The 26,891-nt window shown below is 42.0% G+C and overlaps 1 long non-coding RNA gene across 2 annotated transcripts; it reads right to left on the bottom strand.

Moving 5' to 3' along the window:
• Window positions 1–3,916: 3,916 nt before the first annotated feature.
• LOC126490673 (uncharacterized) lies at window positions 3,917–19,328 on the bottom strand. Of its 2 annotated transcripts, XR_007589216.1 has the most exons (6): window positions 19,189–19,328; window positions 14,943–15,144; window positions 14,408–14,495; window positions 12,851–12,906; window positions 8,077–8,248; window positions 3,917–4,274 (listed from the first exon to the last, which is right to left on the bottom strand). It is a non-coding gene; the product is annotated as an uncharacterized lncRNA (long non-coding RNA). The 2 variants fall into 2 exon arrangements; XR_007589217.1 differs by lacking the exon at window positions 12,851–12,906.
• Between the last annotated feature and the right edge of the window lie 7,563 nt (window positions 19,329–26,891).

Here is a 26,891-nt window from a genome sequence, read left to right as displayed (position 1 = left end):
TTATTTGGTTTTTCAAGGCAGGGTTTCTCTGTAGGTAGGAGCCTATCCAGGAACTAGCTCTTGTAGATCAGGCTGGCCTCAAACTCACAGAGATCCACCTGCCTCTGCCTCCTGAGTGCTGGAATTAAAGGCATGTGCTACCACCACTCAGCAATTTTCATTTTTAAAAGCCATGATTATGAAAGCAAATATTCACATGATTTTGTTTAAAGACTGTACACTGGGAAGGCAACACAGCAGGTAAAGTACATGCTGTGCAAGGACAAGGACCGACGTGGAATCTCCAGCCACATGGGGAAGCCCAGCTTGTCCACACAGACCTATAACACCAGTCCTGTGAGAGGCAGAGGCTTCTGGGGCTTGCTGGCAACCCACTTAGCTCCAGGTTCAGTGACGGAGCCTGTCTCAAAGCAATCAAGTGGACAGTGAGAGCAGAATACTTTTGTCTTCCATATGCTCACAGTCTTATGGACCTGCACATATAAACATGTGATACCCTGCTCTCCTATGTTACATATACTTTACACATACACACAGACACTTTTGATACATACTCACACTTGCACACACACAAACACACAGACACACACACACACTAAACCTATACAATGTATCCGAAGATCAGATGTAAACTATTTTGTAGCAGGTACATTTACAAAGCATGAGGACATGGTTCCGAGTGAAAATTCTCTGTCACGTGTGCACTAAAGGATCTGTGAGTCTTCTCCATTGGGACATACGCAATTGAGAGTTGACTGCAGATTTCATGACTATGCTCTTGGAGTGATCAAGTCATCTAAACATTGCTTTGGAAAACTTAACGGGTGCTTTTTAAAATATTTGCAATAGCATTAAAGACACAGATGGGAAGTTTTATTATGATTCAGAAATATTAGCCTTCCAGATCACAGCTACAAGTGGAATGTGCTGAAGCGAAGAAGGGAAGAGGAGGACAGAGAGCTCATTCTCTCCACAATCAGCGGGAGCCACAGTTTCTCCTCTGCTCCTCCTGCAATGCTTTGCCAAGGAAAACTGGCCTATCCTTCAAAGTTGTGATTTACATCAGAGAATTTATACTACCCAGAGTCACTTTGTGTCCCACCTAGCAAAAAATGACCTCCAACAGTCAATGAAAGCAGTTACCTGTGCAATCTTCTCAGCGTCTGCAAGTAAGAAGATGACCCCAAAATACTCTCCCCAAATCCTTATCTAATTTTTTTTACTTCCACAATAAATGTTCAATAAAGAGAGTCTGTTTCTCTTATTAAATTCTCCTCAAAGCAGAAGACTGACTAATCTTCCCCAAGATATGAAATTGGTTGGGTCTGATAATCAGTCATGAGAGAAAACTCCTTAATTTTTTTATCATTTGAAAACTGGTTCATTCTACCTGGAACGACTGACAATCCTAACAACAACAACCCCTTTATTTCTTCCACTCGCTATAAAAAGCCTTGGGTGAAATGTTACATGATTGTCTTGTTTTTGTCATAGCCTCTTTTTGTGTTTCAAGCATGTAATGAAATCATTGTTCAAAGAAATGTCAGGAACATAATCTTTTGAGGGAAAGAGTCTTGCCTCTGGACCATTTTGTGTAGATATGCATAGAGTAAGGGCTTTTAAAAGCTAATTAAAAATAAAATTGCTGTGAGGAATTCAAAATTGTGATAGTCTTCAGGAATATCGAAGGGGGGTGTTTTCAAGGAAAAAATATATTTGTGCCCCCAAACACGCCATAGGCCAAATTGTTCCCTGTGTGAGGTAATTACCATGAGCCAGGCCTTTGCCTAAGACTCATCTTGAACTTCCTTCATGTAACTTCCTTCAACAAATCTAGGCAGAGCAAATGACTCCCTTCTGATAGCTAGGTACAGGCTGTGCTGGAGATAAGATATTCCCAGGACATGGCCACTGTTTGCCCAGCCCAGGAAGTGAGGGAGGATACCACAGTAACCCAGTTAGGCAGAGAAACTGTCCTTGGAACAATATGACCAGGTAAGAAGATACATGCTGTCTCTGTGGTTCTATGTGTAGCCTACATCCTTCTATCAGACCAGTTTATTTGATTCGGATCACCCTCGACAATCCTCCCCTCGTGTGTGTGTGTGGGGGGGGGGTATGCATATATGTATGTGGTGTGTGTGTATATGTGTGTATATATGTATATATACATGTGGTGTGGGGTGGTGTGGGTGTGTGGTGTATGTATGTGTTTGTGTGTGTATATGTGTGTATATATGTGTATATGCATGTGGTGTGGGTGTGTTGTGGGTGTGTGGTGTATGTATGTGTGTGTGTGGTGTGTATGTACGTGTACGTATGTGCGTGCGTGTGGGTGTGTGTAAACTAGAGATCTACATTGGGTGTCCTCTTCTACTGCTCTCCACCTTATATTTTGATACAGGCTCGCTCTCTCTCTCTCTCTCTCTCTCTCTCTCTCTCTCTCTCTCTCATTGAACCTGTAGCTTACTGTTTGACTAGTCTGGATGTGGTGATATTTTATTTGTGCTTTAACAAATAAAGCTTGCCTGGAGGTCAGAGTGCGGAGCTAGCCACTAGTTAGCCACAGAGGCCAAGCAGTGGTGGCTCACACCTTTAATCCCAGCACTAGGGAGGTGGAGACAGGAAGTGATATGACTAGGTGTAGAGAGGAATATAAGGCAGGAGGAGACAGGAGCTCAGGATTCAGTCTGAGCCTCCCTAGAGAGAGCATTCAGACTGAGGACGTGTAGAGACAACATACCCCATTCGGTCTGAGGTGAGAATTAGAGAATATCTGCTCTGCTTTTCTGATCTTTCAGTTTTTACTCCTTAATATCTGACTCTGGGTTTTTACTATTAAGCCCAGTTGGAATTCCCGCTACATCACCAGTTGACTAGACTGGATAACCAGTGAGCTCCTGGGCTGCCTCTTCACCCACCTCCCCCTTAAACACCCCACCCTGCCCAGCACAAAGGTTGCAAATACACACCACCACACCTGACTTTTATGTGGGTCCTGGGGATTCGAAGTCCCATGCTAGAAACTGAACTCATGTTCTCAGGAAGACAGTACTGGATTTCTAACCAGTAGCCAACTCTCCAGTCCTATCTTTCCAGATTTTCTAACATGCTTCTTAAAAATTTATATTATTGGGGGACACTGACTCGGCCCCTGGTTCTAACTCTGGGCACTTCAAAACAAGCCAAATAAACCTCTGATTTGTTTAATAAATGATGCTATAATAAATGATGCTATAATAATTATAGTTATTTATAATAAATAAATAATGAGGAAATTATAGGTGATATCTTCACTATAGATGAGTCACTTGACTAACAAACGGCAGAGGCTAGCAGACTGCCGGGAAGTTAACTGGTTTGATGTTGGCTGCTGTGCCTGGCATGTGCTTTCTCTGTAAGCACTTCATACTCGGGATACCAAGCATGGCCACTCTGATTTTCTGCCCAGCAGTCAGGCTACGCCCTGACTCATTCCCAGCCTCTCATCTCGCTCCACTGACAGAGTTTGTGTGGGTTACAGATTCTCTCTGTGGGCCTGGAGCTAAAGAGCTCTGACTACGTGCATCTGACTGTATGGAAATGAGAACCCTGACCTTGGGCTCCTTAGCACTCTTCCCAACAGCTAAGCAATTCAGCAGTCCAGCACATCCCACGGTGACCTAAAACCATGCTGACTTGATAGTAGTAGTAAGAACACAAAAGGCCGTTCTGCTCTGTGCATGTCTCGTGACTTGAGGGAAGGCCTTAAGTTCATATTCCCAACATTACAGCTGCCCTGCACTTCCCTTCTATGGCTCAAACAAACACAAAGGTTGAAGATGTGACTTTTACATTATCAATAGGGATTTATAAAAAATATCACAATATTTAATTTCATCCAAAAGGCAAAATATATTTCAATATAAGTCCTTAGCCCTTGGATCTTACAGTGTTGTACAAACACCCTCCGTGAACTTACCCAGAACGTACCCCACGACGATCCCTCCAAACCAGCCTGACGTTCGAACTGGGAGGTTCGATAGATCTGCTTATTCCTGCCAACCTTGGCACAGACACGTTTCTCTGCTGGAGCAGCAATCTCCAGAGTCTAATATCCACCCTCTCTAAGAACATTGCAGCCACTCACTTCCCAGTTTCCTGGAGGTTGTAAGCAAAGCAGGATAGGTCTCCATGACTTGGAAGAGAGGTTGGAGACCACGGTTCTTTTCCCAGGCTCAGTAGGTCTTCTCCCGTCTTTCTGCTTCTGCCACCTTCCTAAGCACAGCGTGGGACTGGGAGTTATGAAAGGAAAAATTAGCACATATGAAAAAAGCAAGAAAATATAAATCAGTTTCTCAATTCTGCAGACATGAGCCTGCCCTAACAGTACTAAAAGTATCAACCAAGGTTGGAGCTGAAGCTGTTACTGACCAACAGTGAGAGCTCAGGCAGGTTCCTGTGTGTGCTTCCTAAAGCTTTGCTTTCCTTCTCTGTAAAACAAGACTAGGTTTCAGCACACTGCTTTACTATTTTGAGAGCTGAAGAGTCTAGGAAGTAACTTGTACCTTTTCTGCAATCTCATTTCCATTTGTTGATTCATCTACTTATCCTATAATCCTTAAAATGTATAACAGTATTTTATAATGAGCAAAAAATAAGTTGCATAATGTGGTCTTGTTTAATATGCTCTGGGCACATGCACGCACGTGCACACACACACACAAACACACGTACATGCTTACACAAGCATGTCTACATGTGGAGTCAGTGGTAACAGTCCAGTGTCTTCCTCTATCGGTTTCCACCTTTTTTTCTGAGACAGAGTCTCACTAAAACTGGAACTCACCAATTTAGACAGGCTGAGATCAGACTGGAGTCCTCCTGTTCCACCTCTTTAGAACTGGGATTACATGTGCATATCTGCACACCCAGGTTATGGGTGTTAGGTGTCAACTTAGGTCTTCATGCTTACAAGGCAAGCACACTACACACTGAGCCATCTCCCCAATCCATGTTGTACTTTTTAAATAGCAATCCAGGACTTATATCTATATACTTTTTAAAGTTTCTTCTATGCCTCTTTAGCCATTATCCACCACATAGATGCATGTTCTACTAATTATTTCATATTTTCCTATCGTCTCCACACCCTAATCCAAACTTCTAAATGATGACCCTGTACTCTGGAAGTTACTAACCTAAGTATTTTTCTACCCTATGTAAAAGAACTGTTCGCGATACCTTCCCGTCTTTGCTAAGGACTGTATCATTTCTCTTAACGCTGTCTAGTCTGAAGAGATAGTAGCATGAAAGACTGTAATGCTCCCATTTGACGAACTGTGGGTAACGTGTATATTCGATGCCTGGTTAAAAGGTTTTAACCCATGAAACCCCAGAGTCAGCATCTGGATGAAATTTCCAGGTTTCACTCTCTGGGATCTATTGGATGAAAAATGAAAACAAAACAAGAGGGAAAAAAAGACAAAAGACCTGTAGCTTCCCCTCGGGGCGAATCTGATTTATCTCTAGCCTAATTACTAGATGACATGATAGATGTCAGCTTATTGACCAAAGGACATTCTTTTAGAAAAGTTAGTCTCACAATTAACCTTTTAAACTAGACATTCTTGAAATAAAGCTGCAAGCTCCCACCTTCATTCAAAAATTAAAGCCCCCTTTGCAGGCATGCACTGTGACTTCAGGGGAAGGCTGGCCTGATAAAAGTCAATTAGACTTCATGGTAAGGGATATTAGTTAGCATTCTATGCCTTTCTACATCTCTGAAAAAAAAACAAAACAGTCTTAAAGATGCCACGTGATCAGGGTAAACTATGTGAGCCAGCTACGATGGTGTAGATCAGGTAGATCACGCGAGGAGCTGGGTCAGTGTAGGCTGGCAGCCGTAAATTACGTTCCTCAGTCTTGCCTTTTTTTTTCATTTGTTTATTTGTTTTTGGAGTGAGACAAGTTTTTCATGCAGTACAGACTGGCCTAAAACTCAGTACATAGCCAAAGATGACCTTGAACTTCTGACTCTCCTTTCTTCACCTCTCTAGTGCTGGGCATACACCACTATGCCCAGTTTAGGCAGTACTGGGAGTGGAACCCTGAGCCTCCTTCATGCTAACAAGTGCTCTACCACCTGACCCATACCCTAGCCCCTGACTTTGTCTTTCAAAAATACAGTGAGCTCTTCATTAAATCTGAATGAAGTAGCTCTAGTCACTACATAAATTGTTGAACGTTATTTTAGATGAGTAAGTTACTTCCTATGCTTTCTCATTTTCTTGACACAAGTTCCAAACCACTGACTGGAGAAATACATAATAATGAAAGTACGAATTTATTGTACAAAGAGTTTCAACTTGAGCTAAGTTTTGACTAATACCAGAAGACTCATATTAATAAAAGTATCATTTATTCATTTAATTCCACTGAGTTCAAGAGCTATGAGGTATCAAAGAATTTCACAAACTGCCACTTTTTTAGTGCTCTTTTAAAATGGTTGATGTAAATTGTAATTGGGGTGAAAATGAACTTAGAGAGGCACAAAGCATTACCCCCCTTTATTTTTATTATAAATGAATTCTAAGACAGCGTTAGTGATACAAGGCTACAGCATGATTATTGCAGATACTATAAGGCAGTAGTCTTTAGGATTAAAGTCTTTGGATTTTTGTTTTATGTCAATATGGTTTATTAGCATAAATAAATGGTCATACAGAGTGACTCTGTAGTAATGAGTCCCAGTAGTAACATCAGTCGATTCTCATAGGGCTTGGAAAAGTGGTCCCATAAGGAAAGTGCTTTCCTTGCAAAACAGAGAACTGAACTGAATCCACAGAATTCAATTCAATCCACAGAAAATGCCAGGTTTAGTAGGAATTGTTTGTAATCCCAGTATTGAGGAGGTGGAGACAGGAGGATTCTTGTGGCTCAATTCAGTCTAGCTGTATTGGTTTCAGGCTAATGAGAGGCTTATTTCAAAGACAATAGATGTTGTTCCTGAGGACAATGTTCAAGGCTGTCTTCTGGCCTTCAAATTGCATGCACACAAACACACAAATGAGCATAAAAGATACTTGTTTATGGAATGATCTTCTCTATTATGGAGGTACTCATGTGTGATGTTCTTTAAAATTGAGGTGAACAGGCATTTCTGTCTTGCACAGTCCTTTCTAGGAGGATTTTCCAGAAGTTATCACTCCATCCATGCCCACTCTCATGCACAGATCTGTTTCTACCTACCTCTTGTCATGGCTAATTGTTTTTCTGTGGTCATTCTGTTACTGTTTAGTAATGAACGGTGGGCTGCATTCCGCCACCCGGCTAGCTAGTTACCACGAAATAATTACACGGAAACTGTATTTTTTTAATCACTGTTTGGCCCATTAGTTCCAGCCTCTTATTGGCTATCTCTTACATATTGATCTAACCCATTTTTAATAATCTGTGTAGCCCACAAGGCTTACCAGGGAAGATCTTAACCTGTGTCTGTGTTAGGTGGGAGAATCATGGCGACTCCTGACTCAGCTTCTTTTTCTCAGCATTCTGTTCTGTTTGCTCCGCCTATCTAAATTCTACCCTATTAGAGGGCCAAGCAGTTTCTTTATTAATTAACCAATGAAAGCACAAATAGACAGATGACCCACCTCCATCATTTCCCCTTTTTCTATTTAAACAAAAAAGAAGGCTTTTATTTTAACATAGTACAATTACATATAGCAAAACAGTTATAAAGCACGAATTACAGTTACAATATTTATATCTATTTTATTTTTTATAACAATGGAAAACTACAACTATCTATCCATTCTTTAATTTTATCAAAGATGCCAGAAGGATATAATATTACCTAAGCAAACAAGAAATCCAAAACTCTAGAAATGACAGAGACATCTCGCTGCCTGGACAGTCACCCAAAGTTCTTTTGTCCTGTTGGGGCATCCCTCTTTAGCCTACAAGCCCATAGTATCCAGCAGACATTTCCATGAAGCAGGAAATTTTAAAGACAGTTTAGTCACTATCTGCTGTGTCCTGCAAAATGTCTCACAGACTCTTTCATGAATCAGGAACCCCGAAGGATCATCTCACCTTTAGGCAAGTTCAGCAGTCCTCTCTCTGTGGGTTCTTTGTGTCCAGTTTATGCAACAGTCCAGGCAAGAGCAGTTTCTTGCCCAAATGGCTATCAAACTCCATAAGCAGCCTCTTTGATGTCCATCTTCCTCTTGAAGTAGCTGGTGCTGTCAGGAGCAGACATGTCTCGCTGTCATGAAAAGCCCTAAGTTATTAAAACATTAAATGCCATATTCTGTACTCTTTGAAAGATATGAAGAATGCCTATCTGACATATATCTATGTACATCTAGAAAGTCTTACTAACATGACTACAAACAACTATTATCAATGATTATCCATTAACAACCTATATTTTCTAATTAAACACTACATTTTTAAATGAACTACACAATCACAATACCTCAGTCAAAAGCAGAAGCACATATACATATGACAAAATTGACCTTAAAATCCATACCAATGTAAATTATTTATACCTATATCATATCCCCCTTTAAATGTAAAAGAACATTTATAAACAATATTTGTGAACATGGGATAAAACGCTCTAGACAAAAGAAACTCAGGGGAGGAAAGGGTTTATTTAGCTTACTCTTACAAGTTATCATCCATCCTTGAGGGAAGCCAGGGCAGGAAATCAAGCAAGGACTAGAAAGCAGAAACCATGAAGGAATGACGCTTGTTGGCCTGCTCCCTGGGCTCTCTGGCTCACTCTCTTTCAGGCTCACACTTAATTAATTTTCTCATACAGCTCAGGACCACCAAATGGTGCTCCCCACAGCAAGCTGAGACCTCCTATATCAATTAAGATAAACCAGACAGACCTGGGTAGTTCCCCATTGAGGGTTTCCTGTCATGACTGTAGGCTGTATTAAGAAGGCAATAAAAGCTAACCAAGACAATTTTCAATGTCAACTGGCCTGGATTTAGAATCACCTAGGAGACACACTTTAGGATATGTGTGTGACATTATTTCCTAAGGAAGGAAAACCCACCCTGAATGTAAGCAGCTCCATTTAATACGTCAGGGCCCTAACAGACTTAATAAAAGGAGATCAAGAGGAAGGAGCTGAAGACTGACATTCACTGCTCTCTGAGTCCTGACTAAGGACACCATGTGGTCAGCTACCTACACTCCTGTATCTAAGCTGTCCACCATGATGGGCTGTATCCTCAAACTGAGAGCCAAGATCAGCCTTACTCCCACAAACCACTTCTTGTCCGGTGCTTTATAACAGCAACAAGGACAGTAAAGCCTCTTAGCAAGACCTGGAGGACTGGAAGCCAAGTGCAAAGGGAAGAATAACTTCCCAGTCTCCCTCTGCTCTGAGGACACCTGTGTGACACTCCCTTTCTGGAGCCACAGGTCACAGGGGTAATATTTCTCCTCCCATGGCCCAAGCTTAATTAATCATCAAGTCCTGAGGAGCCTGGGAGAAATCCTTCAGATTTATGTGTCTATTATATTATAAGTTACTCTCAAGAATAATATTTTAAATACCCTGAACAGAGTTCTAACTCTAGACAAGATAAAGTAATAATAGCTGAACATACCCTACCTCCTGGGGAAAAAAATCCAATAAATGGCTGAGGAAACTGCTCAGCTGGTACAGGCAATTCTGCCAAGGCTGATGACCCGAATCTGTTTGTTGGAACTCACTTGGTGAAAGGAGAGCTGACTCCCACAAGCTGTCCTCTGACCTCCACATGCTCACTGTGGCATGCATATAATCACCCCCTCTCCAAAAGTCCACACACAGAATAACTTTTAAACTATTTTTAATAAGATTTGGGGCACTTAGGGCAAAGGAGCAGAAAGCAAAGTACTGCAGCTTTAAAGGTCTTCAGAGGGCAGCCCTGTAGCTCAGCTGAAAAACTTACTCCCTCAAGCATGTGAGAAAGCTACCTAAAGCCAGATAGAAAACAAAGGTATCTGACAAGTAAGGTTAATCAGCATCTTTCTTTATTAAGAGGTCTATGTAGAAAATATAACAGAAGCTGCACAAACAGTGCAAGCAATTATAAGTGAGTTTGAGAAGATTTCAGGTTGTAAAATCAATTTGCAAAATCCAATAGTGTCTCTAGTAACAAAATCAGAAACTGAAATAATCTTGGAAAGATTGGCAGTGACAGATGCACAAATGTAGAAGAAGATGCATCACACCTCCACATGGGATCTACAGGGTGTGCTGGGAGGAAGGAAGAAATGATGGATCATGTTCATGAGTCAGAGAAGCTTGCAGAAATCAATAGCAAGAAACAAAAGAGTCAACTGGCCAGACAGTGTTAGCGCATGCCTTTAATCCAAGCTTTCAGCAGGCAGAGGCAGGCAGAACTCTGTGAGTTTAAGGCCAGCCTGGTCACAGAGGGAGTTCCAGGACAGCCAGGGCTGTTATAAGAACCAGTGTAGAAGGAGGCCACTTGTTGGTTCCTAACCACAAATCTGTTTTCTTTCTTTCTTTACCATAAGGTAAAGGAAAACATGGAATGTTTAGTTGGTCTTCCTTAATATGCACTGGCTACTTTTGTGTTCCTGACACATGAAGATGACCTAGAAAGCGATGCTCAGTATGAAATAAACACCCTTTCTCAGTGAGCAGGAACAAAAACCCTGCACCCCTCATCCAGCCAAATCAACTGAAGGCTCTTTGTAACTCTTCTAAGGAGACTTCTTTCCCCCTGGTTTCCTTTCATCCTAACAGTGGAGAAAACAATGGAATAAATTTTATGTTACAGTATAAGGCTCCATTTTCAGTCTCTGCCTCCAATTTGAAATGATAGTGGCTAAAGATTAAAGAAAGCAGGCCTATACCAGACATATTTCTGAGGAGTAGGATGCATTTATCTCCAAATAACACAAATTCTAAAAACAAACAGTTTGTTTGGCTACAAATTTCAGAGTATGGGTCTCAGGAGTATCTTAGAAATGTAAGTTGACAGTGAGTTGAAAGGACCATTCACTAACACAGGTGCAGAGCCGAGCCTGCCCACATTTGGTCTTTTATTTCCTCTACTATCTGAGTGTGTTCCCAGTCTCAGACTGTGACAATACTCCACCTCAAGCTGATATTTACAAACATGATGATTGAGATCCACAGTTCCCTAACAAGCATCATATCTTAGACCTGTGATTGAAGTAAACTAAGTAAATACAAAAGAATTAATATCTCACTGAGCTATAGTTAAAAATTATAAACACAAGGTTAGAGAGATGGTTCAGTGGGTAAGGAAACTTGCTATATAAACCTGAAGATCTGCATTTGTATCCCATAATCCACTTAAAGAAATAGCTGGTAAATGCTGTGGGAGATAGAGACAAGAGGTTTCCTGGAGCTTTCTGGCCACCAGTGAGTGCCAACTTCAATAGGAGACCATTTCAGGGAACAAAGTAGAGACTGATAAAGCAGGAACCGGATATCTTATTCTGGCCTTTTACTCACACGCACAGGTGCATGACACAAACACATATGCCCATACATCACACACACACACACATACTGGGACTAGGGATGTAACTCTGTTGATAAGTGCTTGTTTAGAAGGCATGGAGCCCTGGGTTTGATCTTCAGCATTGTGGCACATACATATAATCATGGAACTTGGGAAGTAGATAGAGGAGAATCGGTCAACTTGGTTACATGAAGAGTTCAAGCTCACCCTGGGCTACATGAAATGAGGAAAAAAAAAAAACAAGAAAGAAGGAAGGAAAGAAAGAAGAGAAGTAGGGAGGGAGGGAAAGATAGAGGGGGAAGGAGAAGAACAGTATAATGGTTGTCTTAAAACTCTTTAACTAAACATTGGTTCTACTCAGGCTAGGGACAAGTTGGGAGCATGAGTGATGAGGGGCACAAAATGAACTTTACCTTACAGCATCTATGAAACTGTGAAAATCTGCCTAGTGTAATGATTGCTATTGGAAATATGTACACTTGAAAAGAAAAAAAACGTAAAAGTTTAGTAATGGCTTTTCAGAATAAAACTATAATGAACCCATCTTGTCTGAATGCTCCAGGCTGACCTGTACAATAAACAAGGCTGTTGCTTAGCCCCTGGTCAGACTTTGGTAACTCTCTTTCAAGAACAGTTTTTATACCTATGTTTTGAAAACCTTTATCCAGGTAAAAGCAACAGTACCCATCTCTTTAAAATTAAGAAACAATGATAAAAAAAATTAAGTTCCAAATGCTGTTAACCACCGCTCAGTGTGAAAGCTGCCAGAGAAGTGTCCCAGTGTGGACAGCCCAGAGCGTTTCCTTGATTGTCTAAATGTTTAACCCTGGCAATTCCAGCAGAAATGACCTAAGGACATCTGCCAATGTGGGCACTATCTCCCCTTGTCATTGTGCTAAGTACAGATTCCTGCAATTAGTTCATTCATTCATTTGATTTGATATTTTGAGTCATAGAGACAAAGGGTCTCACTTTGTAGCCCAGGCTGGGCTATGAACTTGCCCCTCTTCTTGCCTCAGCCTCCCGGTGCTGAGATCACAGGCTAGTACCACCACACCCAGATCAACCCTTTCTCTTTCTCTCGTTTGAGCCTTGAAAAAAGCTTGAAAAGAGGCAGGTACTCTTGGCTGATGCTTCCATCCCACCCCACAGCTTCGGAAAATGAAGATCAAGGGAGTTTATGGCCTTCCCATTTGCAGGGATAGATAGTGAACCCTCAGCCTGGAGGTTACAGGACCCCCTGGAGCCCAGGCTTCTTTCTCTTATAAAACACAGTCTACTTGTAATGTAACAAGATGGCACTTCTTGACTGAAAAAGAGAAAAAGTCACTGGACTTACATGAGTACATTTCTTTAGTTTCCTCTCTTGTCACTCTGATTGCTGGCTCACAACTTCTGAAAATGTGAAAGGAGAGGAAATAAAGAATTTCCTCAAGCATATAACAATTGAACAAAATATAGATTTAAGAGTGTGCTTAGGCATTGCTTCACCCAACACAAAGGTACAAGGAGAGAATAAATGCTAACATTCTATTTAAAAAGGTGGCCATGGGAAAGAAAGACAATCCCAACAAAAGCAAGCTGGCTTCATTCAACTTTAACAGTAAGCTCAAGACCCTGAAGCCATAGATGCTTCAGGAAATAAAAAGTAGAAAAAATTTCTGAGAATCCGGCTTGTTCAGAAATTACATAAAGTTAAGAGCACTTGATGTCTGCTCTGTGAAGAGGGGGGAGAGGAGCAAGACAGACTGAAAAGGAGAGAAGAGGGAAGAGGAAGGAAGTGTGCCAAGAGAAGACAGGGGTAGAGGTTTTAGAGAGGAAAGAATAACGAAGGGGGGGCAGGGAAAAGAGAGAAAGAGGGAAGAAGAGAGGCTAGAAAGACGAATGGAGGGAGGAAAGAAGAGATTTAAGAGAACAATCAACTTGAAGCCCAGAAGAAAATTATTTGAGCTTGTTTAGTACAACCTAAATCAGTGCACGTGTGAACTTGAAGGCAGATTAGTCTCAATCTCCACCGGCACAGAACCAGTCTCTGGGCCGATGAGGAAAGAAGAGTCGGCACTACAGGAACGGAAACTGCATTTTTGAACAAGTACGTATTTATTGGGAGGAGGCAGCACACAGTGTGTGTATGTATGTGTGTGTGTGTGTGTGTGTGTGTGTGAGTGAGAGAGAGAGAGATGTACTCGTATGAATGTGTAATTTGTATGGCTGCAAGAACTGACTCCTACAAGTTGTCTTCTGACCTCTATGTAACAGCAACATAAATAAATAAAATGTTTTTCTTTTAAGGTTTAAAAACCACACTATTTGAAAAAAGAGAATATTCACAGGCAAATTCATGCTACGGAACTCGAGTTTCTTTTCTTGAACAACTGAGCTCAGGTTGGCAGGCTTGGCATCAAGTGTCTTTACCCTCTGAGCCATTTTGTTGGCCCTGTTTTGCTCCTTTAAAAAGTTAGCTCAGTTGGCTTGTGTGATTCTGGAGTAGGAGTTTCCACCATCTACACATGGTAAAGTGCAAACCCTCAAGAGCCAAGATGTTGCAGTACCACTTGGGTCTGAAGCACCAAGAGCCAGAGACTGATGATGATGGCCTTGTGACAAGGCAGCCAGGCTTGAGAACTGTCTTAGTTACTCGTTTTTGCAGTGCTGGGCATTGAACCCAGGATCGTGTGTGGTTAGGCAAGTAGTATACCAACTGAACTACATCCCCCTGCTTGATTCACTTTTCTGAGAGAAGCCAGCTAGCTAAGGAAGGAAGCTTATTCTGGCTCTTAGGCATGGAAAGAAGGTGATGTCAGGGGCAGGATGGCTGGGCTTTTCCCATTATGGTGGACCAGGAAGCAGAGAAAAAGATCTGGACAGCAGCTGGACTCTAACCTTCAACTGTTACCTGTTTCTGCAGTCAAGCCTCGGCTCCTATAAGTTCCACAGCCTCCCAACCGCACCATCAGCTGGGGATGAAGCACACAAACACGAGCCTGTGGAGACATTTCAGAGTCAAACTGTGCTACGGCTCAGTGAGAAGAGTACTCCATTTGTCAGTTTGTCTTTGAGGCCTGCAAAAGAACAAAGCTCAAGGCCCCATAACACCTTTGGACTCTGAGCTCTTTTCGCTTTCCTCTCCTTCCCACCTTCCTTGACCCAGGGTTTCATGTAACCTCTGTTTTACAGGCAGAGAGGACCTTCCACTGCTCCCGGCTGTTGTGCAGTTGGCTGTAGCCAGCACTGTGGCAGGTTATGGAGATTCAAGTCAGGGTTGCGTGCGCTAGACAAGCACTCTGTCAACTGAGCCATGTCTCCAATCCATGGCAAAATTTGTCCTCTGGACTCCACACACACACACACACATTTTCCTGGAGAATCCTGATTCATACATCTAAAATTTTTAAAAAAGTAAAAAGGTAAAGAAAAATAATCAAACTGACCTCATAGATCTCCATAAGCAACTAGCATACAATGGCTGAACCCTGAAGAAGCATCCACAACATTTTAATGAAAAGAAACTGTGACTCGGGAGCATTTAGTCAGACCATCATTCTAGTATGGTGAGAACCATGGATCTTTCCAAAATAAAGGAACCAGAGAACAGTGGCAATGTGATCCTCTGGGGAAAACAGGCAGTGAAACCTAAGCAAACAAGAGAGAAGGCAAGTTAGGATGGAAGAAGCTGTGCACAGAGGCCAGCAGGAGGCCTGTGAGCACAAGGAGATGACACTAACATGGCAAAAAATACAATTATAGGAAGTAAACACATTAATACGGGCGATTTGAACAGAATAATGCCATAGCTCAGCTGGTGAGACCCCAGCACTGGGAGGAAAGGCAGGAGAATAAGAAGGCCAATGTCAGCCTCGACTATGTAGAGAGCTTAAGACAAATCTGGGTACATGAAACCCTGATTCAGAAGAAAAGAAAGAATCGGGGGAGGGAGCACTAGTTTGGATCTTAAATGGCCCCAGAGTTCTATTTGCTAAGGCTGGGTCCTCTTCTTAGCTCTACTGGAAAGGGTAGCACATTTAAAGGCGGAACCTCAGTGGAGGTCTTCTGGTCATGTCGTCATCCCTGGTAAAAGAGTCTGGAACTCCAACACCTTCCTCTTTCTGCTTTTGCTTCTGGTTCTTGAGGTGACTGCCCCAAAAGCCTAAAGCACTGTGGCAGCCTGATCACATGGGACAGCCTCCAAAAGTATGATTCAAAATAAACCTGATCCCAGACATTGGTCACAGCAAGTTGAAGCTAAAGCAAGAACATAACTCAGGACAAATGAGAGAGGAGAAGGGAACTTGCCAGTGTCCTCATTTTGTCCTAAGGGGAATACCGCTAAGACATTTGTCACAGTCTCTTATATAACCTTGGAGAAACTGCTGTAGAAAGTGCTTCTGGGGGCTGGAGAGATGGCCCACTTGTTAGAGCACTGGTTTCTCTTGCAAAGGACCTGGGTTTAACTCCCAGCACCCACACGGCAGCTCACAACTGTCTGTAACTCCAGTTCCAGGGGATCTGACACCCTCATACAGATGTATATGCAAGCAAAACACCCAATAGACATTAAAAAAAATAAATAAATAATCATTAAAAAAATTTTAAAAAAAGAAAAGAAAGTGCTTCTAATGGAAAAATTGCTGTAGCTTTTCATGGTATCTATACATATATATGGGTGATGAGATATTTTGACATATATAGTTGCTAATGATCAAGTCAGTGTAATTAGAATATCCATGAATCAAGAGATAAAAAGTTTTTGAAGTTCATTTCCTTTACTTGCATTTCATCCGATTTTTCTTCTTTAAATTCAAATAGTTTTGTAATTGTTGTTTTTATGTTTTTATTTTTCCCCCTTTTGAGATAGGGTTTGATAAAGCCCTAACAATGGCCTTGAACTTTTGATCTTCCTGCCTCCACCTTCAGAGGCTAGGATTATGTGCACCACCTCATGCCTTCTCTGCAGTGTTGAAGATCAGACCCAGGACTTGGTGAATGCTAGGCAAGTACTCTGTTAATGCAACATGATGCCATTTTTTATACACTCAATCTACTTAAATGTCTACGTGGAAAGACAGAAGTCCATTTAGCTTTAACTTCATCAACTTCTTGTGATGTCATTCTAAATAAATAATAAATCAAATTTATTTTCACATTTTTACTTGACTAAAGAGTTTGAGTTACTTTTTAAAATATCAGAGGAGGGCTGGCAAGATGGTTCATTGGAGAACAGTGCTACCTGCTAGCTCTAGCTCATCTATACCAGTCCAGGTGGTAATTGTGGAGGGACACAGTGACTTCTGTAAAATGTCCTCTATCTCTGCTCAGGTGTTGCAGCCAAAGGAGCCCATACACATATGCTAAATACATAAATGTGAAACAAAATAAAACAGCTAGGCAGTTTTTAAATGGAAATAGCAGTTTTCTTTTTTCCTTTGTGGTCTTTAGTTATCCTATTGTGAGTTTCCTCAAGCAGTCTCCATCTTAGAATACACTAGAAGTTTGTCTGAAAGATACCAGCCGCAGGGGAAATGTAACGCATGCTCTTTTCTTGTTTGGTTAAAATACATTTCAAATTCTAAATATAGCAATCTCTTCCCTAGCTAGCTTCATGCCATTTAAAATTTGACACAGTACTTACCAAAGATGACTCAAAATTCAGTCATTCTATTCCCCAAACTCTCAATTTCCTCACAGAGCTGCAGAATCTTTGCAAGGAAGAAAAGGGGACCCTTCACCCACTCCCACTCCACAGTGAACCAGGGTAAATGGCACAGACACTGTTGTCCAGAAGGCAGAGTTCCTGCATGCCCTTCTGAGGGGCTGGAGAGGTGGCTCATGCTGTGCACGCATGAAAACCTGAGTTCAAATCCCCAGAATCCTAGTGAAACCTGGGTATGGCTCCTCCTGGCTATAACCTCAGCTTTGCGGGGCAGAGGCAGGCAGATTCTGCGAGTTCATTGATCAGCAGATGTCATCTAAATGGCAAACTTCTGGGTTCAGTGATAGACAATTTCTCAAAGCAACTGAAACCAATAGTTGAAGACACTGAACACTCTGCTCTGGCCTCTACGAGTGTAACAGTGCATATACCCACACATTCGCATGTATGTAAAACACATACACACACATCACACATGAGAGAGACCTCTGCTTTTTGCTGATTCTCAAGGAAAAGGAATAAGATCACTGAATGTGACACATATTAACATTTAAATAGGATATATATATACATATATATATATGTTGGCACAGATTAAGTCTTTAGGAATCCATAGATAATTGCATTTTTTAAAATAATTACAGACATTACTCAATAACAATGCAATCATATCCTGGTAAGTCCATCACAAGATAAAAATATCACTTAATATCCATCACCTACTGAACAAACCAGCTAAGCTAAGCAACCATGCTGGGGAATGTTGATTGTTCACCTTTGTGACAGGCTGACCATGAGTTAAGCATGGTGCCACTGCCCACTGTGAGTAAACTTCCCCAGGAAGAATATCAAAACCCAGCAATCTTAAAACAAAACAAAAAAAAAATCACTAAATTCAACCTCCTTAAGCTGCCAACATAAAATAATTTTATTAGTTGGAATGAAATGAAATCAAATTGGAGAATATTCTAGAAATCTCTCCAAAGTCTGCTTTTCCCAATTTTAAGCATCTAAACTTGTTTTTGTTGGTGGTGGTGTTTGGTTTTTAGTTTATTTAGTTTAGTTTGGTTTAGTTTGGTTATTAGTTTACCTAGCCCAAGATGACCTCAAAATAGTCGCTAAGGAGAACCATGAATACTTGATCTGCCTGCCTCTACATCAGATCCCAAAAATATATTAACACTTGTTGTGAGATATTTGTACACAGTGTGAAGATGTTTTACTGTGATTGGTGTAATAAAAAGCTGAACGACCAATAGCTAGGCAGGAAAGTGAGGTGGGACTTTTGGGCAGAGAGAGAACTCTGGAAAAAAGAAAGGTGGAGTTTAGGGCAGCCAGCCAGATGCACAGGGAACAGCACATGTACAAAATAAGGTAACACTGGCCAGGTCCATACCCTGGATTCCCAGAAAACGACAGCAAATCATGTTAGCCCAGTGCTTATAAAGCTACCATATGGGGCTGCATACTTTCTGCTTCTGTCCCATTCAGGGCAAGCATACATTCCGACAAACGTCCTGCCTACGTTCCTTACACTGTACCTATGATCAACCACATCCTGTGCAGTTGGGGCAACCAGCTTGGTTCATAAGCGTGTAAACACATGGCTTGTTATCTTACATGAACAATAACCCCAGCATTTCAGGAAGTTATTGGCCCTTGAGCAAGTGGGGCTTATAGGTTAGAGGCATTTTTGTTTTACATATCTCTTAAGCACAGTAATTTAATCTTAAAACCTAACTTCAGCCTTAACACTGGAGTATATCCTTTACCAAGCTGTAAGAGCAATGAGGTTGTTTGATTTCCCAGAACCAGGTGAGCACGATAGTGTCCAGCTTTCTCTGGCAAATGAATGACCAGTATAAAAGCCCACTCAACCGCTGCTGAACTTGGGTCCTTGAAGGTGCTGACGACTGGGCTCATCAGATCTCAGAACTGAGCACACTCCTCATCCTCCCTCAAGGGAGGGACTTGTAGGACACACAGTTATTCAAAGAGGATTATTTCTTTAAATGTCTTAGGCTTACCTGCTGTAGGAGGAGAGTGAACAGCAAGCACCTTTGCAAAGATTGGCAACTGAGAAAACACCAGGTTCTGCAATAGGGCCAAGTTCAGTCTCTATGGTGGCAGAGTTCACCTCAGAGTCATCAGAGGCTCGGGATATTCTCTAGGGAGGAAGACTGGTCCTGTGTTAGCACAGAGGCAGAAAGTAGATCCGTGGGTGCCAGGTTGACTGTCTCCACCTCCGCTGGGTTTATTTTTTTCTGTCATTTTAAGAAGACGCTGATGGAAGGAACTGACACACTCTGTATCAAGCCATAAGGTGCCCTGCCAAAAACTCCATGTCAAAAGCTGGTGGTGAGGGCAGAGAGATGTATCTCCATTGGTAAAGCGCTTGTCTAATACTCACAAAGACCCAGGCTCAATCCCCAGTACTGCACAAATGTGGTGCAGTGGCACACATCTGCCATTCCAGCACTTGGGAGGTAGAAGCTCAAGGTCATCCTAAGATATATAGAAACTTCAAAGGCAACCTAGATGACTTGAAACCTTGTTTTAAAGGGTGTGGGCAATTGAATAAAAAATAGCTATTGATATTTGGGCATTTGATTTTTGTTGTTGTATTTTTTTTGTGCATACAACTCTGCATAGCAATGATCTCCATGATTTCAGAACTCATGATGGAGTTCTGAAACTCTACATTATGGTTGAGTGTAGAAAGAGTTTCCAAATTAGTCAACAGAGCCTTCTAGAGATGGAGTTGGAAAAATATATTCTAAGGAAGTATTGCATGCAATTATGGAGGCATTGTCAGCATCAGTCTTCAGCAACACCTTTGACTGACTAGATGGTTCTCATCACACCATAGAAAGTAATCTTGTTGTATTCCAAATCCACTAGTTTCTATGTTACTCTCACCCAAAGATGCTGTTACAGAAACATCTAAAATAATGTTTGATTGAATATCTAGCACCATAGCCCAGCCAAGTTGAGATATATAACTCCTGCAGTCTCTAACCCAATTAACCACAAAGGGGGGATTTTCTCTTTCTCTTACACATCTTGTTGTTAGTCTAGACTCATTACACCAGAAACGAATTTTGGCTTTCTGTGAAAGCAGAGGGCTTGAGGAGACGAGTACAGGCAAAGTTCCCTTAACATGGTTGAAATATGCCTTTGAATAATAGTATGGAAAGTAATGAGAAATGAGAAAATTCAAACATCACAAGTCACCAGGCCCCTAATGAACACAGAGGTAGAGAAGAGTGTAAGCAACCCTCTCTCCCATTCTCTGTTGTCAGCATTTGCGATCCAGTGGCATCTCAGTTCTTCCTGGATCTCTCTCACTAGCCAGTGCTTCCTGGAAGTCTACTAAACAAAACAAAGCATTCGGGTTTGGAGTGTCTGACCAATAAATGCCATTTTTACATAGGTTGGTTAATAGTGGGTTTCTAACACCTGAGAAAAGAAGGGAGGAGGAGGGAGGCAAATCCAGAAATCATGTAATATGACTCTTCAACGTTCAGATTGTGTGCAGAGAATTAAATAGTATTATTAGTATAGAACTTCTTTGTTGTTTATAAAATGGAGTTCATAGATATGATTCTCCTGGTGTCTTTAACTGGGAATAAAAATGTCTCCTTAAAGACTAACAGGTTTGCCACGTGTTATCATTGCCTTACTTAAAGAAAATATTCCAAGACTGAGTCTCATGAAGCACAGGCTGGCCTCAAACTAGACTTTGCAGCCAAGCATAACCTTAAACTCATGCTCTTCCTGCTTCTGCCTTACAAGTATTAGAATTGCAGGCACACTACACCACTTTCTACAAGGCTGGAACTGAAGCCAGTGTGGCATGCCTACTAGACAAACACTCGACCAAGTTACCTTTCCAGCCTGACTGTTTCAAGCTTTTAACAATTCATTATACCCTGTCTCAGAACACACACACACAACAAAAAGACTGTTGGGGGATAGAGAGGTGGCTTGGTGGGTAATGTTTGCAGGACAAGCAAGGGAACTTGAGTTTGAACCCCAGCACCTACAGTGCTCAGTGGCAATGCAACTGTAACCCCAGTGCTGGAGATTTCGGACAGGAGGATCACTGGGGATTGTTGGCCAGCTGGTCTAGGCTGATTGGTGAATCCAGATTTAGTGAAAGACACTGTGTCAAAAATAAGGTGAAAAATGAGAAAGATGCCCACAAGATTTGGCTTACAAACACACACCTATATATACCAGTGAGAGGGAGAGAGAGGAGAGAGAGAGAGAGAGAGAGAGAGAGAGAGAGAGAGAGAGAGAGAGAGAGTAATGCCTTGATAGAAAATGAATCCTACAGTAAGAAGATGTCCCACCCAAGTCACACTCGAGCTACATGTGAGCCTGGTACCATGCTGGGCAGTAAGCCACAGAGATGGGTATTTGGTCCTCCTGTCTGTAAGAACTGGCAATGCAGAGGCCATCACTCTGAATTCTTCCCTGCTGATCATGAAGGCTGTTCTGTGCCCACAGTAACCTTTCCCCCACTTCCTCTTTCATTTTCTGTTCCTTAACCTCTCTTTTGCCACCTCCTCCACCAGCTTTCTTTATTTCCTCTTCTCTGCTCATAATTTAAATGTGAGCATTATCAGCTGGGGATTGCTGGGTCCAAGTTTGCCATAGCTTTATGAAAGAGGAAAGAGTTTTGTTTCTTTAAATTTCATGCCTTAAGGTCTAAGTGGCTGCAGACACAAAAGTAACGTAAAGAAAAGAACATCCATTTTTCTGGTTTTTTTTTTCCCACTGTTCTAATAACTGGCCTGGATACTGGTATCTGAAGAGAACACTGACACCACAGAACTGTGATGACTTTGTGCTCTAGCAGTTGAGGAACACCTTTTCAAATCAACTCATTAGGGACAAAAAAAAAAAATATGCAAAGACATAGGACCCACAAAACAGACCCTAAACCACTTCTTCCATTTTGTGCCTGTTCTTTGAGACTGAGGTTCCCCCTTCCCGCCTAAAGAGAAAGACAAGCTCTGTGCTGGCATTGTGCCTCCAAGCAGCTCTGCCATCATGTTAATCTGATAAACCCAAGTTTAAGAAAACTCAAAATTCCTTCCAAAAGTGCTTCCAGCATGATCCCAAGGAGAAAGGGCTTTGGTCTGACCGCATCTAGCTAGGTAGCACAGGCTGAGCTGGTACTCACTATGGAACCCAGAATGGCCTGCAACTCTTGACAATCCTCCTATCTTAGTCTAGAATGCTGGCATTACAGTCATGAGCCAGCACATCTAGTTTCTATAGTAGCCCTACCCCCCCATGTGCACCTGTATGTGTAGTCACACTGAGGCCACAGAGGCCACAGTTGGACATTAATATGTCTTCTTCGTTTGACTCTCCACTTTGTTGGGTTTCTGGTTTGTTTGTTTTTGAGACACTCTGTCACTGAACCTGAAGCCTGACATTTTGCCTAGACTGACAAGTGAGCTCCAAGGATCCACTCATCTCTGCCCCACCCCACCCTTATCATGGGATTATAGGCATGAACCACTTGGGTCCTTGTGAGAACCTCACCTGCTGGGCCATCTCTCCAGGATAATCTAGTTCTTTGTTTCCCACTTCTGCCTTTCCCCACTCAGTTTGTGAAGTAAAGACACCTCCAGAAAGAAGAGAAAAGAGACAGGAACATTCTTTCGTTTGTTTGTTTGGTTGGTTTGGTTTTGCTTTGGTTTGGTTTTTCTAGGCAGGGTTTCTCTGTGTAATCTTGGCTTTCCTGGAACTTGCTCTGTAGACCAGGTTGTTCTTGAACTCACAGAGATCTGTCTACCTCTGCCTCCTGAGTTCTGAGATTAAAGGTGTGCACCACCACTGCCCAATAAGACAGGAAAATTCTTACCAACAGGTATCAATGACCCTGCTGTGACTGATTTACCCTTCTCTCTTGAGGTCTACATTTGGGTTTCTGCAAGACCCCTCACTTCTGTGGAGTTCTGTCTACCATTCTGAGGAAGTTTGTAAATTAATATGTTCAAACAGATGATGAAGACCTTTATAAATGTTGACTTCCAGCCTTTTTCTCCAGATGCCTTTTTAATATTTTAGCTAGTCAGAGGTCAAACCCAACAGAACCAGCTTCTTCCCCTCCTAGGATAGACTGGGCTGGAAGCATGCCTCTCTGCTATAGGCAACCCAGGCAGCCACTTCCTGGAACACAGTTCTGCACTGCATGTAAGCAGCTTATGTCTGAGTGCTAAGTTCTGAACTTCTTAATTAGCTGTCCTCCAACTTGAGGGACCTATGTCAAGGTCTCAAGAGACTTTCCTGAAGTGTTTCTCCCTTCCCCCTCCACCATATGGAGCCTTAACAGCACAGCAGCAATGTTCTGAGGTCTCAGCCTCTCCAGCTGTAATCCCTTTCTGTTCCAAATGATGAAGGGTAAAGGTTACATAACTAGCTTTCAACATCTTCTGCTTGGTTCTGCTCAGTGGATTCTTTCCCTAAAAATATTTTTTGAGTTCATTTTTGCAACATACGAACTAAGGTGCTATTTGTAGACCAACTTTGAATTTCAAAAACAACAGTTCAGAATGGTTGCTGGGGCAGATGTCAGCCTCCAACTCCAGAAAGCAGGCCTTTGGCATACCTGAGCAGAGATCTTATCTGACATCTCTAGCACTGTGCAAGTATGTGCTCCCAAAAAGGAAGAGCTTGGGGATACTAATGAACTAAGAGACTCAAAATCATATGGACAGCTAAATGACCTTATCACCCACCCTCCGTGTCCATTCCTATATAGTCATGGCCTCCAAGTCTTAGCCAGATCCTGTGACTCATAGAGAAAAGCAAGTTGAGCAAGCCCTATGACTTCAATTCCTGGATTAGAGTCTGCAACTACATCTTTTGTCCTCTGAGCACCTTGGTTCACTACCTGTTAGATGACAGCACCGTGAAGAACAAATTAGTAATTTATAAGACAGTACCTTTGGCCTGTACAGTGGTGGCAGCGGCACATGCCTTTAATCCCAGTATCGAGGCCAAGACTGGTGGTTCTCTGAGTTTAACACCACAAGTCCCGGGATATCCAGGACTACACAGAGAAACCTATCTCAAGGAGAAAAAAAAATAGTATTCCATTGTTGTTGGATTTTTTTGAGACAGAAGCTTACACAGCCTAAACTGACCTAGATTTTGCTATACAGTAAAGGATATCCCTTAACTCCTGACTCCTAACTCTGCCTGGAAAAATACTTTTTAAACTTTGAGACTTAACCACCTTCTGGTTATCATTGTTATTGTGTTAGAGGTGTTTTCAGGATAACCTCAGTCTTGGGATTATGAAATTTAGTGTGAAATCACTAATTTATCATAGTATTCATTTGTGAGAAATGAATGTTGTAAAAAGGTTCAAAAGTTTTGGAAAACCCTGTAAGTGACTGTACATCTGTGACTCTACTTACAGAATTTTAAGCCAGGTGGTGGTGGTATACTGTTGGGGACTGTGGACCCCCAAACCCTAAATTTCCTGCAACCCTCCTTCCTGCTGGAGTAAACAACTTGTTTTCCTGTGCTTGCAGCTGCTCTGAGCAAACAACTTGTTTTGCAACTGCTCTGAGCACAAGACCCTCAGGAGTTCCTCAGGGTAGGGGAGTGGTTTCTGGTGGGTTTGCAGCTAAGAGTTAGGGTGTGGCCATTAGTCAAGGAGACCCTATATAAACGGCCCTGGATCACAATAAAGGGGACATTCTTGGCGTTAACTGTGTGTGTGTGTGTGTGTGTGTGTGTGTGTGTGTGTGGTGTAAGGAGGTTCTTTTGTTCATGTGTTGATTTCATTGGTTAATGAATAAAGAAACCGCCTTGGCCTAGTTGATAGGGCAGAACTTAGGTAGGCAAAGAAAACAGAATTGAATGCTGGGAGAAAGAAGGGCAAAGTAAGAGACGCCATGGATCTTCTGCCTGAGACAAATGCTGGTTAAAATCTTGCTGGTAAGCCACAGTCACGTGGAGATACACAGATTAATAGAAATGGGTTAAATTAAGATGTAAAAATTAGCTAATAAGAAACTAGACCGAATGGGCTAAACAATGTTTTAATGAATGTAGTTTCTGTCTGGTTATTTCGCATGTAAGGTAGCTGGGCGGCCGGGACAAACAAGTGACCTCTCTCCTTGTAACATGTGTATATATGTGTGTGTGTGTTTCAATCTCCAGGCCATTGCACAAGTTGCAAACCATACCATACATAGCATGTAGCATGTAGAGGAGGCATTGCACTACAATGGATGCCTTAAATCTCAGTACTTGGGAGGAGAGACAAGGCAGATCTCTGTAAGTTCGAGACCAGACTAATCTACAAGAGCTAGTGTCAGGACAGGCCCCAAAGCTACAGAGAAACCCTGTCTTGAAAAAAACATAACAAACAAAAATACAGAATTTTAAAGAAAGTAGTTCTTTAAAAGTTGTAACTCAGCAAGGAGAGTGCCTGCATAGAGTCTTGGGCCAGACAGCCAGCCCTGATTGTGGTGTTGCATGCTTACAACTCCAATACCCTGAGAGGTGGACACCAAAGAATCCTTCAAGGTCATTCTTTGCTAAAGAACAAGCTCTAGGTCAGTCTGGACAACAAGAGATTCTGTCTCAAAAAAGCCAAAAAGGGAGAAAAACTATCATGAGAAAAAGAGTTATCAACTAGACAATGAATAAGTGCAGGTTACAAAGTCTACAGTGGTCAAGGCACAGGCCCTAGACCTTGGCCAAATTTTGTCAAGAGGGGAGCAGAGTTGACTCCTGCGACACCATGGAGAGGGACAAAACTGTCCCTAGAGAGGTCTCTTTGTATCAGACTGTAAGGTACACACTTGAATGTCACATAAGTTTGAAAGTTTTTCTACCATAAAAAGAAAGAAAAGACACACTAGGTGACTTGTCGAGCAAGAGTTCTTGAAACAAATCACAGTCACAGAGAAGTCCAGAGCAAGCCAAGCAGGGACTTCCTGAGGCTCAGAGAGAAGGCCTCTGACACAAGCTTCTACAAGCAGGAACCCTGAACTTTATCCTTGCCTTGCCTCTGGATTGCAAAATCCATGCAGCTCTTTCTCCTCTGACCTAAGAGCTCCCAGAAGAGGAAAAGGCTGGGTAGAGATACTCAATAAGAGAGGAAATTTCTGTTCCTTGTCACTGTTTTCTGAGACAAGTGAGAGAGATCAAAGGACAAGACTTGACTAATGATGAAAAATTGTAATCTCCACCCTGTCATTCAAAGTATGAGCAAATTTACACTAGATTTTATTTTGTGTTCCTTAAAAGCAAGTTTAGATTAAGCCTTGAACACTTAATCTAAATGGGAAACCATTGCCTATCACACATGATATGAAATGGGTGACCCGAAATGCGTGGTGGCCCAGATAAGACCGCCACGGGAAAACAGACCACGTGGCTGCCTGAGAAAGCACTTTGTGTATCATCCCAACCAATTTGCACATAGCCACGCTGTCACTTTCCATTTCTGATGTGGGATTACCTTCTGTACGCTACGAATACCATTGGTTAATAAAGAAACTGCTTTGAGACTGTAGCAGAGCAGGGCAGAGCTTAGGGAGGTGGGGAAAACTGAACTGAAAGCTGGGAGAAAGAAGGTAGAGTTAGAGAATAGCCTTGTAGCCCAGCCAAAGACAGACGCCAGAACATTACATGGTAAGCAACAGCCTCATGGCAATACACAGATTAATAGAAAGGGGTTAAATTAAGA

This window comes from Alexandromys fortis, unplaced genomic scaffold (genome assembly GCF_014885135.2).
Source record: "Alexandromys fortis isolate MF-2015 unplaced genomic scaffold, M_Fortis_MF-2015_v1.1 scaffold_184, whole genome shotgun sequence".
Classification (NCBI taxonomy): domain Eukaryota; kingdom Metazoa; phylum Chordata; class Mammalia; order Rodentia; family Cricetidae; genus Alexandromys; species Alexandromys fortis.
Note: the sequence above shows the minus strand (reverse complement) of the source record. Positions and strands in the feature narration are given on the sequence as shown.